The 15,619-nt window shown below is 41.4% G+C and overlaps 1 long non-coding RNA gene across 1 annotated transcript; it reads left to right on the top strand.

Annotated features, from left to right (window-relative positions):
- The first annotated feature begins 1,497 nt into the window (after positions 1 to 1,497).
- On the top strand, positions 1,498 to 15,295 carry LOC142601269 (uncharacterized). The gene is made up of 3 exons (XR_012834872.1): positions 1,498 to 1,601; positions 13,886 to 13,971; positions 15,206 to 15,295. It is a non-coding gene; the product is annotated as an uncharacterized LOC142601269 (long non-coding RNA).
- The last annotated feature ends 324 nt before the right edge of the window (positions 15,296 to 15,619 follow it).

The following is a 15,619-nucleotide window of genomic DNA, read 5'->3' as shown; positions in this document are numbered from 1 at the left end:
CAGAGTACATTCCAGTACTCTGTGGTGTTAGTGTCCAATGCAAAACCATCATGGGAAAAGCTGACATCCAGCAGGGGCTATACCTGGTAGTAGGAAAACAGCCTGTACCTCTCCTCCAGAGTGAGATACAGGAATGGCAAGAATCCCTCATGATTGATGGTCTGTTTACTTCTGTCTCAGAATTCCCATTAATGCCCCCAGGCTTGGATATCTCTTCACGTCCAATGGCCACAGTTGAATACTGTCTGTAGATTTGGGACAGTGACACGTTTTCACATGTAGACAAATGGTTCCATTCCAAATCACACTGGAGCACTAGCTCTTCTGGTCATCAGTCTAATTCTCCAGTTTTTCAATTTTGCCCAATCCTGGAAATGTTCTCCTACAATATCAAATGTGGTGGAAACGAAAAACATTTAATTTTGCATCTAATTAACAAAATATTACAAACATGCTAGTCTTTGCAAACAAATATGCCTGACATGAATTATTCTCTGCTAATAGCAAACAGCCTTTGCATGTGTGCAACATAGAACTTTTTCCATGCAATATTACAGTTGTACAGGCTGAAACTACGTAACTAGAGATTATAGCCCTGCTCCTCCAGAGGACAGGGTATTAGCTTTCTCTCTGCAGACTCTGACTGCCTGGCACAGTGTCACATCACTATTTATTCACCCTATTGAAGTTCATCATGTTTTAAACGCATAAAATCCTAATCATATTTTTACATGAGTATGAGCATAAATCGAACCACAGTTTGTCTAGCACTGCTTGCATAAGGAGACACATCTCTTCGTGCTTCCAATATGCACCCAATATACTACGGGTTTGTGTTTCACTATGAAAGTGAAACTAGATAGAATGCTGTTTAAAGAATAAAGTGAGGTGACATCACTTCATTCACCTACTAAATTAGAAGTTTACTCATTGCCCCTTCAGGTCTCAGCTGACCCGATCTGGATTTTAACCAGCAAGTAAACAAGCCCTATTAACAACACTCTTCAACACCACTTCTAGCAAGATGCCAATATGCTTATAGTTAAACAGTATTTCAGACCATCAGTCACTAATTTAAAAACTGACCTTTTGCATTTGCCACGTGGATGAGCCCGGTAAGTCAAAGGACAAGGAAAAATCTTATAAAAAAGAAGAAAGGCAGCTGCCAAGGGTGCGATCGGATCAACTTCAGAGTAAGTCTGCGGAACAGAGTGGCATTTGCAAAGGCACTGAAGCTCTCTCATGGCATCAGGCTGGTGGTGGTGACAGAGCCATCTGTCCTGTCTTTTTTGCCCTTTCCTGTCTGCCATTAATTTTCCACAAAGGCTCCAAGCGACAGTCCCCTCATAGTGACCATACTTGGAAACAAGGTGTATGACGGGCAGAGGGGGGAATGTCAATAATCTCTAAGAATGCCCATGTTACAGCTTGGGAAAAAATAGCTGAGAGTTTGCAAAGTAGTGAAGAAGAAGTGAAAACCGAGAAGATTTGCTGACAGGAGGATTCAGCAGGCATGCACTGCCTCGTTACGTGTGCCTTTGAATTGCGGCGCAGGAGCGGAGGCGTGCTCTCCTCGTGCACGCGCTGCCGACAGTAAACAAGTGAGTATTTCTGGAGCAGCTGCCTGTGTAAGAAGAGAGGTGCCTGTTGCTGTCCTGCAAAGTTACAGTTTTATAGGAGTGTGGATCTTACGCTTCTGAAACTCGCTCATTTCTTGCACTGATTGTGCCAGACCTTCATTCAGCAAACTCTTCCTCAGGGCTCAAGCCTGTGTTTAAAGTTAAGATATGTTGCTCAGCTGGAACTATAAGGAGTAAGATTGCATGCCAGACTTCGCCTTTTAAAATGAACAACCATCGACATGACCTCAACCACAGTATACACAGAAATTAGTATAGTTTGCTTTATGCTCAGATTGGTGCTATTCTTAGCAGCAGGCAAGTCTAGGCATGCTTTACAGAGTTTGATTACACAAATTCCAGTTCAGAGATATTATGCTAAAATTCTGCTCCCCATATATTCAGTTACCATGTTCATCATTAGACTGGGCAAATATCTTACAGTATTGCTTCATGCAATGCAATTGACATTTATCCCGATTTATTCCCTCATCTTTTCCCCCAGAATGATATGTGCAGCAGAGGAGTTGTGTTTTGATATCTCAAAAGTTATAGGTATGCACACACACATGCACACACACTGCTACATGGCCAAGTCCCCATGAAATAAACTGTGTACTTGAGGCACAGACTATTTCATTTAGTGTTGGTTGGTGGTTACCAAGGAAGGTTGCACAGACTGGCTCCTGTGAAAGATCTCGCTCCTGTTATTGCTAAAACTCAAACTGTATCCAAAGACTGAGTCCTGGAGTGTCTACCAATAGGCTTCCTCCAAACTGATTTTAAGATAGAAATGCCTTACTGGCTCTCAAAGATTTTGACTGCATGCCCTCATTCCCTGTGGCTTATCCATGGAGAGGGTGAAAACTAGGTATTTAATAAGGCTGTGACTGTTTTAGTTCAAAAGTTAGGAGTCTGTTAATTCAGCAACCTGAATTTAGACCTGCTTGAGCACCCAACAGAAGTTAGAGTGAGTGGGTCCTCTGGGGCTGGAGACTGTGGCTCCAGGTTTGACTGCTGCTGTAGACCAGCAGTCAGCATATTTGAGGTCTTGGCTGATCATATAGAAACCAGGCTAAGACTCGAGTAGTTGACACAAAAACATTAAAAAAAGGCTTTGAACGTTGACAGTGCACTCCCCAGGCTGGATGATAAGGGAAATGGGTTCTGTCTGTGTGACTAACACACGCCCTAGATGCATCCTTAGCACGGAGCCCTGAGGTGTGTGCGTATCTGGTGCCACCTCATCACTGTCTACTGCTGATGCATGTGACAGATATGACATATTAGGTAAGCTTCTACATACAAGTTGTGTTACCATAAATGTTGACTTACAGAACGGCACTGGTGGACACCTTTGACTAAGGATTCAGATAGCTTAACAAAATGCTGGTCATCTGATAACTGTGTTGCACCATCTGCAAGTTAAAAATAAGATGAAGTCAGGCACCTAACTTACAATAATTCATTTTTAAGCAGTAATCAATGATAGGTACCTCCCCAGCCTTTACTCCCATCCCACATTACTGTTCTTAGGGCCCAGTATGATAAATGAGCTCATATGATAAGCTCATTTTTTTTATTTTACATTATTTCTGTTGCACTGGAGATGTACTAGTGGTTTGGCAGGAACACGGGGACCTGCAAAGATGTGCCTCCAAGTGACTTGTGTAGATATTCATGACAGCAGATAAGGCCTAGTACTTCTCAGAATCGGTGGCTTTACTCTCATTTTCTTCCTTTCTATTAAGAAAAGGAGGGAGATATGTAAATTATATTATCCTGGCAATGCCTGTTTTGCCTCCAGAGTAGGAACAATCTTTGATTCCTCTTTCATTTCAACTTCTAAGATAGCCTCTGCTTAATGAAGTTGGGCATATCTCCCTCTTGTATAAAGTATGTTCTCACGTTATATGACCAACAGAACCATGACGTGGTTAAACCAAGTGCTCAAAACAGCTTACTTGCTCAGCAGTTTATTTCATGTATTCTTTTATGCCCTGGGTAGTTTCTGCTGGCTTCTAGTTAGAGCTAGAGGTGCAAAGTTCCTGGAAGTTTTGAAGCTCCAGGAAGCAACATACCTCCCCAAGATTTTTCAGGTTTCCATATAGTTGTGGACTACTTGTAATCAAAACGAAATTTTCTTAAGTTTAAGAATGTGAATTACATTGTTCAGTTGGAAAAACAGGTGTATATTTCTAGTAGAAATAGTGGAAATATTAGTGTTCAATCCTGGGTGGTTTAAGAATACGAGAGACAAACTTTGCAAGAAAAGTAATGTCTTTTAGCTGCTTGTCTAGCTACATCACTTCTTTCTAAAAACTTTGTGTTTATGTATGTATTCTTTGGGTTCGAATAATGAAAATAGAGCTAATTAATAGCTTATACTGAGCCTTACTCCATGAACATGTATGTGGAGATATTTTTGTATTGCTAACACTGCACAATATTAAGTCAGTTGACCCAAGGAACAGATGAATTTTCATAAAACGAAACTGCAAGTTTTCCAGTGAAGTAACATCATGTGAAAGGCGTAATTCTTATAGAGGGAAAATTGATTCCTTGATGTTCAGCAGCTACGTCCTTTAAGAAAATACTCTGGACGTTCTCCTACTGTTCATTCCAAGAGAAAGTATCTCTTCTGTGTGGAAAATGTTTCCTTTTAATTTTTCCAAAGCTTTCCAATTTTTGCACAGCCATCCACAGAAAAAAATGGTGAAGAAAACAGCTTCATATTCTGAAGTTTCCAGGTTTTCACCCAGACTCTCAAACCTTTAAGCCGCCTGCAAGGGCCCAGCAGAAGTGCTGTACCTCCTGTGTAGTGATCAGCAGAGACGGCGTCACTGGTTGGAGCATGTGGCAGCCGTACAAGAAGGCAAAGACGGATGGCGTTACTTTGCTTCTTCCCCCTCACTCTTCTGGAAGCTGCTGTGGAAATACTCCTGTACCCTGAGGAAATTGTGACTGTGCTTGGCTAGCACTCAGGACTCACTCAGATGAGAGAGTTTTTTGCATCATCGTTACACTTGTGGACCTGCTCAAAGTTTAGATATGAATTCAAGTGCTGAGATGCGCAGTTTTGCTCACAGCTGATGTCTGGGGACACCAGTGACTAGGTAGCTTTGTAGGTAGTGTCCAATGGAGAAAATTAAACTGCAGTTGGCTCTTCTGCCATGCTAAGGTAGGCTGCCCTCTGAATGCCCTTCTAACTTTTTTACAAATATGTGAGAGAGGTTCAGGCTGGAATCAGATCCAATTAATCTGGGTTACTCCGGACACGTGGTAATTAAGAGTTGTTGAATATGACATTGTAATGATTGCTTGGCTACTGACATGTTAGGTGTTTTTATTTTCCTCCATTTATCTCATTAGTGTTAGTGTTAGTGTTTGTTTGTTAGTGTTAGTGTTGGTGTTAGTATTATCTTTCTGTTAAAGGGAAGAACCCATGGCTGGGAAGAATGTACGCAAACACCCTGCCCTTGAATGAGTGGCTAAGATGCAGGGTCTGGGGCCACCAGAAGGGGCTTTGTTGTCATGGGGTGACCTGTGACCACTGACCATTTGTGGCCACAAAGGCTCGGGCTATGCCTTGTGCTTTGAGGCAGTCTGTGCAGCAGAGGAGAGAACGTGTGACAGTCATCTGTGTCCTTGGGGACTCCTGGCCTCATCCTTGGGTTGAAATCCACCTCCAGTGAGTCAAATCGGGATGAGGATATCCCATCCTTCCTTCCTCTGGCTTGCTGCCTGGAAAAATCCCAGAGCCCGTCTACCTCTCAGTGGTGTGGGGCTGCAAGGGCTGGAAACTCCCCCCGGGTGGAAACTGTGTCACAGGGTAGCACACCCTGGGGCTGCCATCGGGTTTCGTGTCCAACTGTTGGCCAGGGCCAATGGAGAAGCCTGTGTCATCTCACTGGGAATGGGGATGGGCTGGGAATGGAGGAGCTGTGCTGGGGATCTCGCTTGTGACTGCGTGGGATCTGCTCACCCCACGAGCCCTCACTGGTGGCTGGGAACAATGTGACCATGAAGCTTTGTAAATCATCTTGGAGCATTATGTTTGCTGGAAACATTTAAAATGGAGTTGACTTTTACGCCTATGCTAGGGTAGGCTGCCCTTTGAACTGCCTTTCAGCTTTCTGGGAACATAGCAGCAGTGGTTAGTGAGGTGAGGCTGAGAATTACTTGATTTTAGGAGAGAGAGTGTCTTCCAGATAATTAATACAGCCTTGCAATGGAAAATTTAATTTTTTTTCAGCTGATGCAATGACTTTTCAAATCAACAGCTATTTTGCACATACCTACATTAAAGTAATATACATGCAAACTTTAGGGGGGTTTTTTTTGTTTTTTTTTTTTTAATTTTCAGGGTGGGGAGAGGATTACCAATGTATATGAAAAAATATGATTTAGTAGCTGATAATATTAAAAGCTCTGGAATATCTTACAGCACAACACATTGAAGACAAACACTAGAAATGAGAAAATTGGTAGTTACACAAAGCATTCAGTTAAGTGCAACTGACAAGGTCTAAAAGTGGGTTTGCTTTGCTACCACCACTTACCTTGGTGTGTCAGGGCCCTTTTGATCTATGTCTTGGGCTTGAATTGGAGGACACAATGAATTTAAAATATGAGTCCCTACAGCTGAGGCTGAAGAGCTGTTTAAACATATTTCTATCCACTGTGAGGTGAGCCCACACACAGCAACTGATTACATAGATACTAAACCTTGTTTCAATATTAGATAATCTTTAATATTGTGTATTTTTTATGGCCTGAATGTTGCCTCAAACTGTTCTGGCACATGTGCAATGAAAGGTCCTTACATGAAAATGAACCAAAATCAGGGCTACTCATTGTCAGAAATTTCTTCTTGCTGCTGACACTAGACTATATCTGCCAGTGCTAGTGCAAACAAGATGTCCAGACGCACAGAAATGGCGAGGAAGATCCAGGCAGTTTTGGGTTTATATAGTCGTATGGACAAGCATAGGCATGTTGCTCCTCATATTCTGGACTGTGTGTTATCTGAAAGGACCCTCAATATCCTAAAGAGTCAAAATTGTTTTGAGTGACTCTCATCACAGGTGGAAAATGAATATCCACAGGAATTCTCTAAAGTGTGCTCTTCACTTGGATTTACTCTTCAACAAAACTGCCCACTGAAATCAAAGACATGGAGAGTTCACAGAGTTCCTGTGGCAGGACTGCTCACGTGACTTTTGTCAAACTGAAAGTTTGGGGCAGTTTTGACCCAAGGAGTGTTTGTAAAATTCATTCTAGATGTGTTTGAGGGAAGCCTGTTGCCTGACTGTAAGGTGGAGGGCTACACTTCCTTTGGTGAAATGAGAGCAGCAGATTAGCAGAGGGAGAGTAAAACCACCCAAGAGGGTGGAAGTGCACAGTTAGAAGATGAAGTTACATTTGCATAAAATGAATGGAAATCTCTGCTTCATGCCATCCATGATCATACCACGTTCGGTACCTGAACTGGCTGTCCAGTTGGAGAAGCGTGAAGCACCTACATGGCTTGAGACACCAAGAAATTATATTATGTAGTGTAGGTAACGCATGCTAGCTTATAGCCCAGGAGCTGTCCTTTGCAAGGGGAGGCGTGGATTTGACAAGTGAGCTGAAAAGAGATTTAGAGATCCTGGACGGATACAGTGATGCATGAATAGAAGTTCATGAGGACATTGCTTCATGGTTATGTAATGGAATCAGTAGCTGTCTATAATTGTCCAGCTGGACTACTTAAATGAACTGAATAACTAATTGAACCTGTCTCATGTTATAAACTTTTTTCATCTGGGCTTTTTTTTCAGTGATCCCTGTAATGTCATCGTGGCTAATTTTAGCTGCTATTTTCCCCTTGAAACTATTTACCAACACGGTGCCCTCAGCCTGTTGTAGTACAGGAAGCTGGGGCTGCAGGACTTCTCTCCGGGCTGAATGCTCTCCTGTCAATGAGATCAAATTATAAGTAGCCACACTAATCTGCTTATCATCAGAAATAGCCAAAGAAAAATGCACAAATGTAAACATAAAAGGAAACTCTCATAATTTGCATACTTGTCATAGTTCATCATAAATCAGTCTAAATGCCAGCAGGCTTGTTCTTTTTGACACGATCTGGAGGCTAGCTTTGCTTGTTGACATCTTATCTTCTCACAAGATACTGTATATTAGTAAAGTTAATTGACTAATCATTTTCATCACTGGGAGTGTAAGTAAATAATTCCATCTATTTCTACCTAGGCTTCTGTTTACGGTCCAAGGGTGCCAAGCATTCAGACTAAATGAAAATATACCCTCTAGTAACCATGCATGGCATCCCCCATAACAAGCTGCAGAAACTCTCCAAAGCATTGCTGTTATGTTGTGGGGAATCCTGAGAATCTTAGGCTTAACTCACCATGCCAGCCAGCCTCCCGCAGGGCCGGCCAGGCGGAGGCTGGGACGGCGGGAAGATGCATCTGGGCAGACCCGTGTTAGAGCACCGGCATCTGTCATTTTTAGGGAAAGGGGGCAGGTCTGCAAGCAATGAATTAGCGGTGGCTGGGAATGTGCATGAGACGATGTGGTAAAATGCGCTTCAGCTAGATGAGAGGAGCTGGAGGGTTATCTAATAGCTGGTGTTTTCCATCTTTTGACTGTCCCTGTGTAATCAGCCATAAATATTTTGTTCCTGTGACCAGTTTTTCCTAATGATGGGGAAGGGAAATTTGCTGCTGCTTCTTCCTTCCCTATCTTTGTCATCAGGTGAATTAAAGAAAAATTGACTGTGAGTTAGACTTTGGCTGTACCTGTAGTTTCAGTGACAAGACTTCAGTGGGGGCGAGAGTTAGTAGTCCTGAAGTTTTGCTTTAATTTGTGATGAAGATTTTCTAGATGATGTAGGGGCAAATTATCAGGTTGCTAGTTCCCCATTTATCCCACAGGAATACAGGACCAGTTTTTTTGCAGCTGTATCTCAGAATTAGTTAAAGATTGTTCAATATCTCTAGGCTGCCTGTATGGTGTGCTGTGTTCTGTTCCTTTCTTTGTGCAAAACCTTACTTTGTCTAGAAAAGTGCCTTGGGGTTTTTTTGCACACTGCATGTCTAAAAAGTACAGCCAGGACACTGTCACCGGTTCCTACCACACTGACCCATTTGTATGACTTGCTCCAGAAACCCTTCCCTTCACACTGCCCCTTTCCATTCAGAGGAGAGCGGTGTCCTGTGCAGGCTGATGCATTTCCCTGCTTACTTTGGTCCTGGTCCTTTCTGCCGTGACTTCTGCCATCAAGGGTATCGATTAGTGCTGGGGATCTTTGCCACCTGGTTTGAGACCACCAACTTGTTTTCCCCGCTGGGCTGCAGCCACGAGAGGCAGGAACTGGTGACTGGTGCCGCCGAGGCTGGTGTCCCTCACACCCGGGATTTACAGGTGGAAGGCTTGCAGAGAATTGCTGAGACCAGAATGGTCCATCCCCTGCCAGATCGTGCCAACCTGCCTGTCATCAGGGGCTTTGGCCCACTCTCTTGTGTTAACCACACTAAAGCCTGCCTTTTCTACTCATTAGGTCACAAGCAGTGATGACAGCTAATTGCTTCTGCACAAAATGAACTTTAAAGAATGGCTTTTTTAGATTTAAAAAGCTGAATTGTAATTGAGAAAATTACATGCTTAAGTATCCCTATATTCATCTGCACTTAAGGAAGGGCTTTCTTGAATAGGTAGGGACCTAAACACTTAGTTAAATTCTTCTAGCAATGAAGATTTTTAGTACACAGAGCCAGGGAACTTGTAACTTTGTGCCCTGAATGTTTAAAATGTATTTCACCAAATAAAAAGGCCACTTATACTTTAATTTAAAGAAATAATAAGTAATTCCAATATATGTTCTCTCACATTTATGGCATGTTCCCATTTCCAAAAAGCTGTCATATTAATTCCCCAAATGAAGTTCTGTTGACATCTTTGTGTGTTTAGCTTATGGATGGTCTTAATTTGTGAGATCTTTACTACTTCTCATTTTAGTTTGCAAAAAATCTTTTATGTGGCTATATCAAAACACAATCTTGTATGCAAGTCATATTTGCTTCAGACTAAGTTGTTCTCTGAGGAGCAGGGTTGCGTAAAAGGTGTGGGGGAGGGAGCTAAATGTAACATTTAATGGGAAGTCCATTCAAACCCTCTAGCAACTGGAACTAATGGGGACAGACAGGGTTGTGAAATATGAGCCTACAAGATCTCCACTGAGAGATATCCGTTCCACTTTGTCCTCCCAGGCCTTACTTTCCAGAGACGTTGGGTTCCTTTCTTTAAATCAGTTCAGATATTTACGGTGGAGCAGATTTCAAATACAAGCAGTACCACAGTGTTTTCTTTCTAAAGGTATTTCTTGAAATCTGAGTAATCTTCTTTCCAAGTAGAGTGTTTCTAGCAGCGCTTTAGGCTGTTGCCTTTCTGAGGTAGCATGTTGCTTCTTTTTTTCTACCCAAAGCAGTGAATGGGTCTCTGATTGTGATTTGCTTCTCACAGAAAACAACTTTTTTTTTTTTTTATGGTTCCTTGATGAAATGAGCTTTAATAATAGAAGTTTGTTGCATTAGGATTGGTAATGGTTTACCCTTACACAATCGTTAGGGATATAGCAGGTGTGAACAGAGTAACAGCGTGTTGGGCAGAGCTTTCTGTGGAAGGACAGCACAGATTATTGTAGCTAATGAAAGAGAGGATATTTTAATAAGGAAAATATCTGTAGATGAGCATATACTGCAGGATTCTGAGTCTAATTCTGAATTGTTTATGTATTGGACACTGAACACTGCACCATCTGAACACTTTGAACATATGAACATCTATGAACATCTGAACTATGTACATCTGAACACTTTATGTATTGGAGAAAATAAGTAGTGACACTTCTGTATGCTCTTCCTGGTCAGAATTCAAATTTTGAGTTTGGTGTAACCAACCACCTTTAATAATTAGAAATGTCCTTTATTATTTTGCTAGTACCAGAGTAACTTTGCATCAAGCTCAGTATGAACACCCACTGCAACAGTGCCAGCCTAATTCAGGTTACTGAGTACCCTGCGGCTCTGGACGCAGAGGACACTGAGTATGCTGAAAGGGACAAAGTAGCCTCAGAAAGTAGGCAGGACAAAGGAATTCCCCTGGCTGGCAAAACAAAAATCTTTTTACTTCAGAGTGATGGAGGGAAAGGAGAAGGAGTGGGGAAGAAAAAGACGATCCATTGATGCAGCCAAGAACTGCAGACGTTGCTGAGTGAAGACTGAGGAGAAGTGCAGTCTTCTGGGATGCCGTGATGATTTAGTCAATTGGATCCTGTACTTGCCTCTGGGTAATGAGGCATTCCAGGCCAACTGCTTTACATGGATCAGGTTTATTATTTTCTTGGCCACCCAGCTGGCTGGAAGACGGCTGGCATGGTAGTGAAAAAATCTTCTGGACATAGTTTGGTGTACAGCACTTTTGATATTTATGTTGTATCCTTCTCCTAATAATATCTGAGCTGGAAATATCCCTGATTGCAAGGATTAGGGAAAAAGAGTAGGGAAAAAATATAGTAGGCCAGCAAAGGAATTTTCATGATGAAAAGCACTTCCGTAAGATTGTTCCCTAATGGCTAAGCTGCTTCAGTGACTACAAGAGCAAGCAGGGAACTGGGTATACTGGGACATCTTAAGTGCAAATCGAGAGCACTGCAGGCTGTGCTGAGGAAGCTGGAGGCATTTATAGCTGTGGTGCCAAAGACAACACTTGCAACCTGCGCTGGGGTCAAAAACAGTGTTACTGTTTCATTGACTGCATTTATAGCAAGGAAAGATGTTTAAGAACAAGAAGGGAAATTTCCTTTAAATCAGAAGTAATACTGTTCTCATCTCTCCACTAACATGCTCAGCCAATTAGACATGGAAGAGAAGCATAAGCATAGACTACTGTATGTTTTCCCTTTTGTACAATCTTTAATCAACATACCCACAGTACATAAACATTATATCAGCATATAGTTAGAAAATGGCATACAGCTGTAAAATAATTTAGACACTCTTCTGCCTGACATAGTCTTTAAATTACATTAATATTTGCACCAGACAAGATCTTATTTCTGTGAGCATCTTTGCTTGAAAATGCTGTGCCTTCCAAAATTAAAGCTCTTGCTCTTTGAGTAGTGAATGTATATTATTGCTAAAAATACAAAGAGGTGGAATCCCTCCTTTCATGCAAAATTTTGTACAATCTTAACGAGGATGTCAGGATCATAATGAAAGCTTTTATGTGACTGCAACAATACATGTGCTGCATAGAATTAATTATCAAGAAGTGAAATGTGTGGGTGATGTCAGCCTGAAAATATCTAATCAAGATGTCTGCTGGTAGGTTACCTCCAAACATGTAACCTACTCAACCTGTAACATAATGAGGATAACTGTAAAGCTTCAAGTAGCTTCCCAGCAACTCTGGCTATTGTTTGGAGATTATTTATGTTTAGCTAGTCTGGTACAAAACTCCAACATGTGATGCTCTTACCTGCCTGGATGGTTTACTGTTGACTCATAACTGTGATCAACTTTAGCAAAAATGAGATATTATTTGTATGCTTTTTTAGTGAATTGGCCCAGAACTTATTTTTGGCCGCTTAAGAAAGCAGTCCAAACCAAATTTCACACCCCTGCCACCCCTCTCTCTGGACATGAGACAAAGAAGGGCTCACGTGCAGCACTGAGTACTGGAAGCACTGAGTTCAGTCCTGCTCAGCTTAATGACTCCACAGGTAAATTACAGAGCTGTGCCCGGGCACACTCTGTGTGCCCACTGTCCCAAGAAACCTCTGTGGGTGGTTTTCCTAGCTATGGATCAGTATGGTGAGAACTAGTTAATTGGGTCCTCCCTTTTACATTTTCACTAATATGATCTTGTCAAATTTTCCCTCTTTACACAATTCTGACTAGTTAGGTTTGCCTTTTGCTAAGTAATTTAGCAGCACAGATCTAGAAAAAGTCGAGGAGACTTGTCTTTCCACCTTACTTAAGGGCGTAGGGCTTTTAGGTGCACCTACAGGGAAAAACTATATATCCAGTTTTAAGCCAAATATTACAAATTATTATATAATATACAAAATATTACAAATATTTAATATTAATATTGCTTTTATCCAATATTTGAATGAGTAATACCAGATCAGGTGAATATAATTAACAGGCAGTTGAATATTATCTGGGGAAGTCATTTATGCTTGGTAAAAGATTGTCATGGAGCCTTGGACCGGGGGATGTTATGTGCAGGATTTCATCCTCCTGTGCCTAGACTGTCATCACCACCAAATGTGTCAATAATTTGGAGAGAGAGCTGAAATCTTATCTTTAGTATTCTCTGTATGCCTTGTTTAATTCTATTTCTTGCTGCAGGGTCAAAACCACTTACTAGGAGTTGTTTCAGCTGAGCTATCAAAGCCCAACTTAGTTTCTCTTTTCTGAATGTAACACACACAGAGCAGGCAACTGTGTAAAAAAAATGGGCAAAGATAGTTTTTAAAAAAGTATTTCTGGGACAGGTACTATGCAAAGTACCTACTGGCTGAGCTGAACTGGCAAATTAAAGATATCTCACAGTTTAAATGGTCACTACCTTGTAAACTCTACTGTGGCAGCCTATAATAGCTCTTTGACATGCATGGGAATGACATTTTTCCAGGGTCAACTTTTTTCCTAGTTACTTATCCAGACATTACAGCCATTAGGCTGGACAATATAATTCTTAGTTATGTTGTAGCTGAGAAAACACTGAAGAGGGTTGCACCAACTTAGAATAACTCCATGGGCACCATGGTTGTTTCAAATCTAGTCTATACTACGCTGATTAAGAAGGGATCTATTGTATTGGAAAGGTGTTTACAGTCAAAGTGAATGAAATAGGATATGGATAATTAGGATGGCCACATTACCGGAAAAGAAACCGGGAGCAAGCTCCTAATTCCATTCGAGGCTAATTAGGTGGCCTGTCACTTTGATAAGGTGTTTGGGCTCACTGAATCTGCTTTATTGAGGGTATTTCTTCTTTAATTGGCCTGTCAGTTACAATTTGCCATGAAATGCTGCAAACTGCTTACAGCCTTGTTTCAGTCTATCTTACAAAATGGGTCCCAGAAACAGGGTTTTCTTTTCTTTTTTTGTAACCAAAAAAAAAAAAAAAAAAGCTAGCATTAAAATTCTCCTGGTTTGTTTTAACTGGTTTTGCTACTCACTTTGAAGCCTTCAGGTCCGAGCTACTGAAGTCTTCCACAACTGCAAAGGTTGGAGTTATGCTCATGATGCAAGTTGCAATGGAAAAATTAAATGTAAAAGTTGAACATGGTACATCGGGCACAGTGTTGCTCTTTCCTGGGATGATGAGCTGCGAATGTAAAACTGAACGAGAGAAACAGCAGAATTGGTGCCTTACTGGAACAAGACATTTTTGATATCATTAAGGGTTAGCTGAGAAACCGAAAATTAGAAAGTACTTTTTAGAGGGAGCATGGAAATAATCAAGCGTGAAATAGTGATCTATTGACCTCTGGTAACTTGACGTCTTGATTTAGGCAACTGCTTACAAGCTTGACAAACAGCTTAATGCCAGCGATGCTGGACTTTTTATGGTAGTTCACTGGTTACTCAGATGAGGAACGGTCACCATGTGACAAAACATTAACAGCTGACTCAAAGGCACGCTTGGTCAGAGCAAAAGCAAGTATTTTCCATGCTGGTACTATTTGTTTCTGGTATCCTGGCTGAGAAACGCAGTTCTGCTAAATGCAAGGGTGCTATAAGACTCTTGCTGAGGGGCAGTTTTCCCTTAGGAAGCAAAAATTGAGAAGAATTTACCCTGAACTTACACTGTTGACAAAGCTAACAGTGCTAACCAGTACACGAATTTAATTCTCATGTTCTTGAGCATGCAGTGTCGGTATTCTCACAGAACTGCAATAGCCAGTATCTAGTCCCTGTTCTTGTCCTTTGCCTTTGCACCATTCAGGTGGTATGAAAGAGTTATTTTTAAAGGAGATTTTCTATCTCTCTAAAGGAGAAAGAAATCACCCTTTCTCTCTCTCCAATGACATACTGAGCTGGAGAGAGCAGGAGCAGCAGTAAGTGCTCTTCAACTCTGTGTGGAATTAAATGGGTGCCATATATCCAGGAACAGGTGTACTATGGATGTGGATGTCAAAACCTAAGTCACTATTGGCCTCTAGTAACTCTCATAAGTGTTGAAACTATTTGAGGTTTCTGGCTGAGCCAAATCCTCTTTCTGTCCTCTTACAAATTGCAGTAAAATGTCCTGATCTTAGGAGGTTTGAAGCATGTTTTGCAAAACAGCATTTGTTTGAAAGCACTCAGCCCCATCTCAGATCTGAATGGAGAACAGTCTGCTTTTAAGATTTTTTCTGAAGTTTGGATTAGGTAGAGAAATAGTCATTTCCTCTCTAGATTTCCTCTCCTTTTTTCCTAAGGCCAGGTTCTATTAACACATATTCAGCAACTTTCCTCTGCAACAACATGTTTATGTGTTTGTGGCTTTTGCTTCATTTTCAGACAAGAATAATTCAGCTGAAAGAGACCTACAATGATGATCTAGTCCAACAGCCATTTTAGATTTTTGCTGTGACTTGGATTCGAAGCGAGGTGGCTGCGGCCACAACACAGCGTAGTGACCACTCTACAGTCATTGCCACCCAGCGTCTGGTGCCACCACCGTGCACGGACATTGAAAGCTGGCCTCTTCTTCTGATGCTATGTCTAGTGGTGTGACTTAAAATTTGATTTGGTTAGGAGAATTAAAAAAGCTAAATAAATCGATGACTCAAAACACTACACATTCGTCAACCCCTTGAATAGCAGTTTACACTCCTACTTTTACTATAAATTGGTACCTCATGGCTTCTTTGTATAAGACAGTGAGCTAGTCTAGCAGGATGACCTAGTTATTTTTAAAGCTCGCTTATGTCA

This window comes from Balearica regulorum, chromosome 3 (genome assembly GCF_011004875.1).
Source record: "Balearica regulorum gibbericeps isolate bBalReg1 chromosome 3, bBalReg1.pri, whole genome shotgun sequence".
NCBI lineage: Eukaryota > Metazoa > Chordata > Aves > Gruiformes > Gruidae > Balearica > Balearica regulorum.
This window is presented reverse-complemented; position numbering and strand designations above follow the sequence as displayed.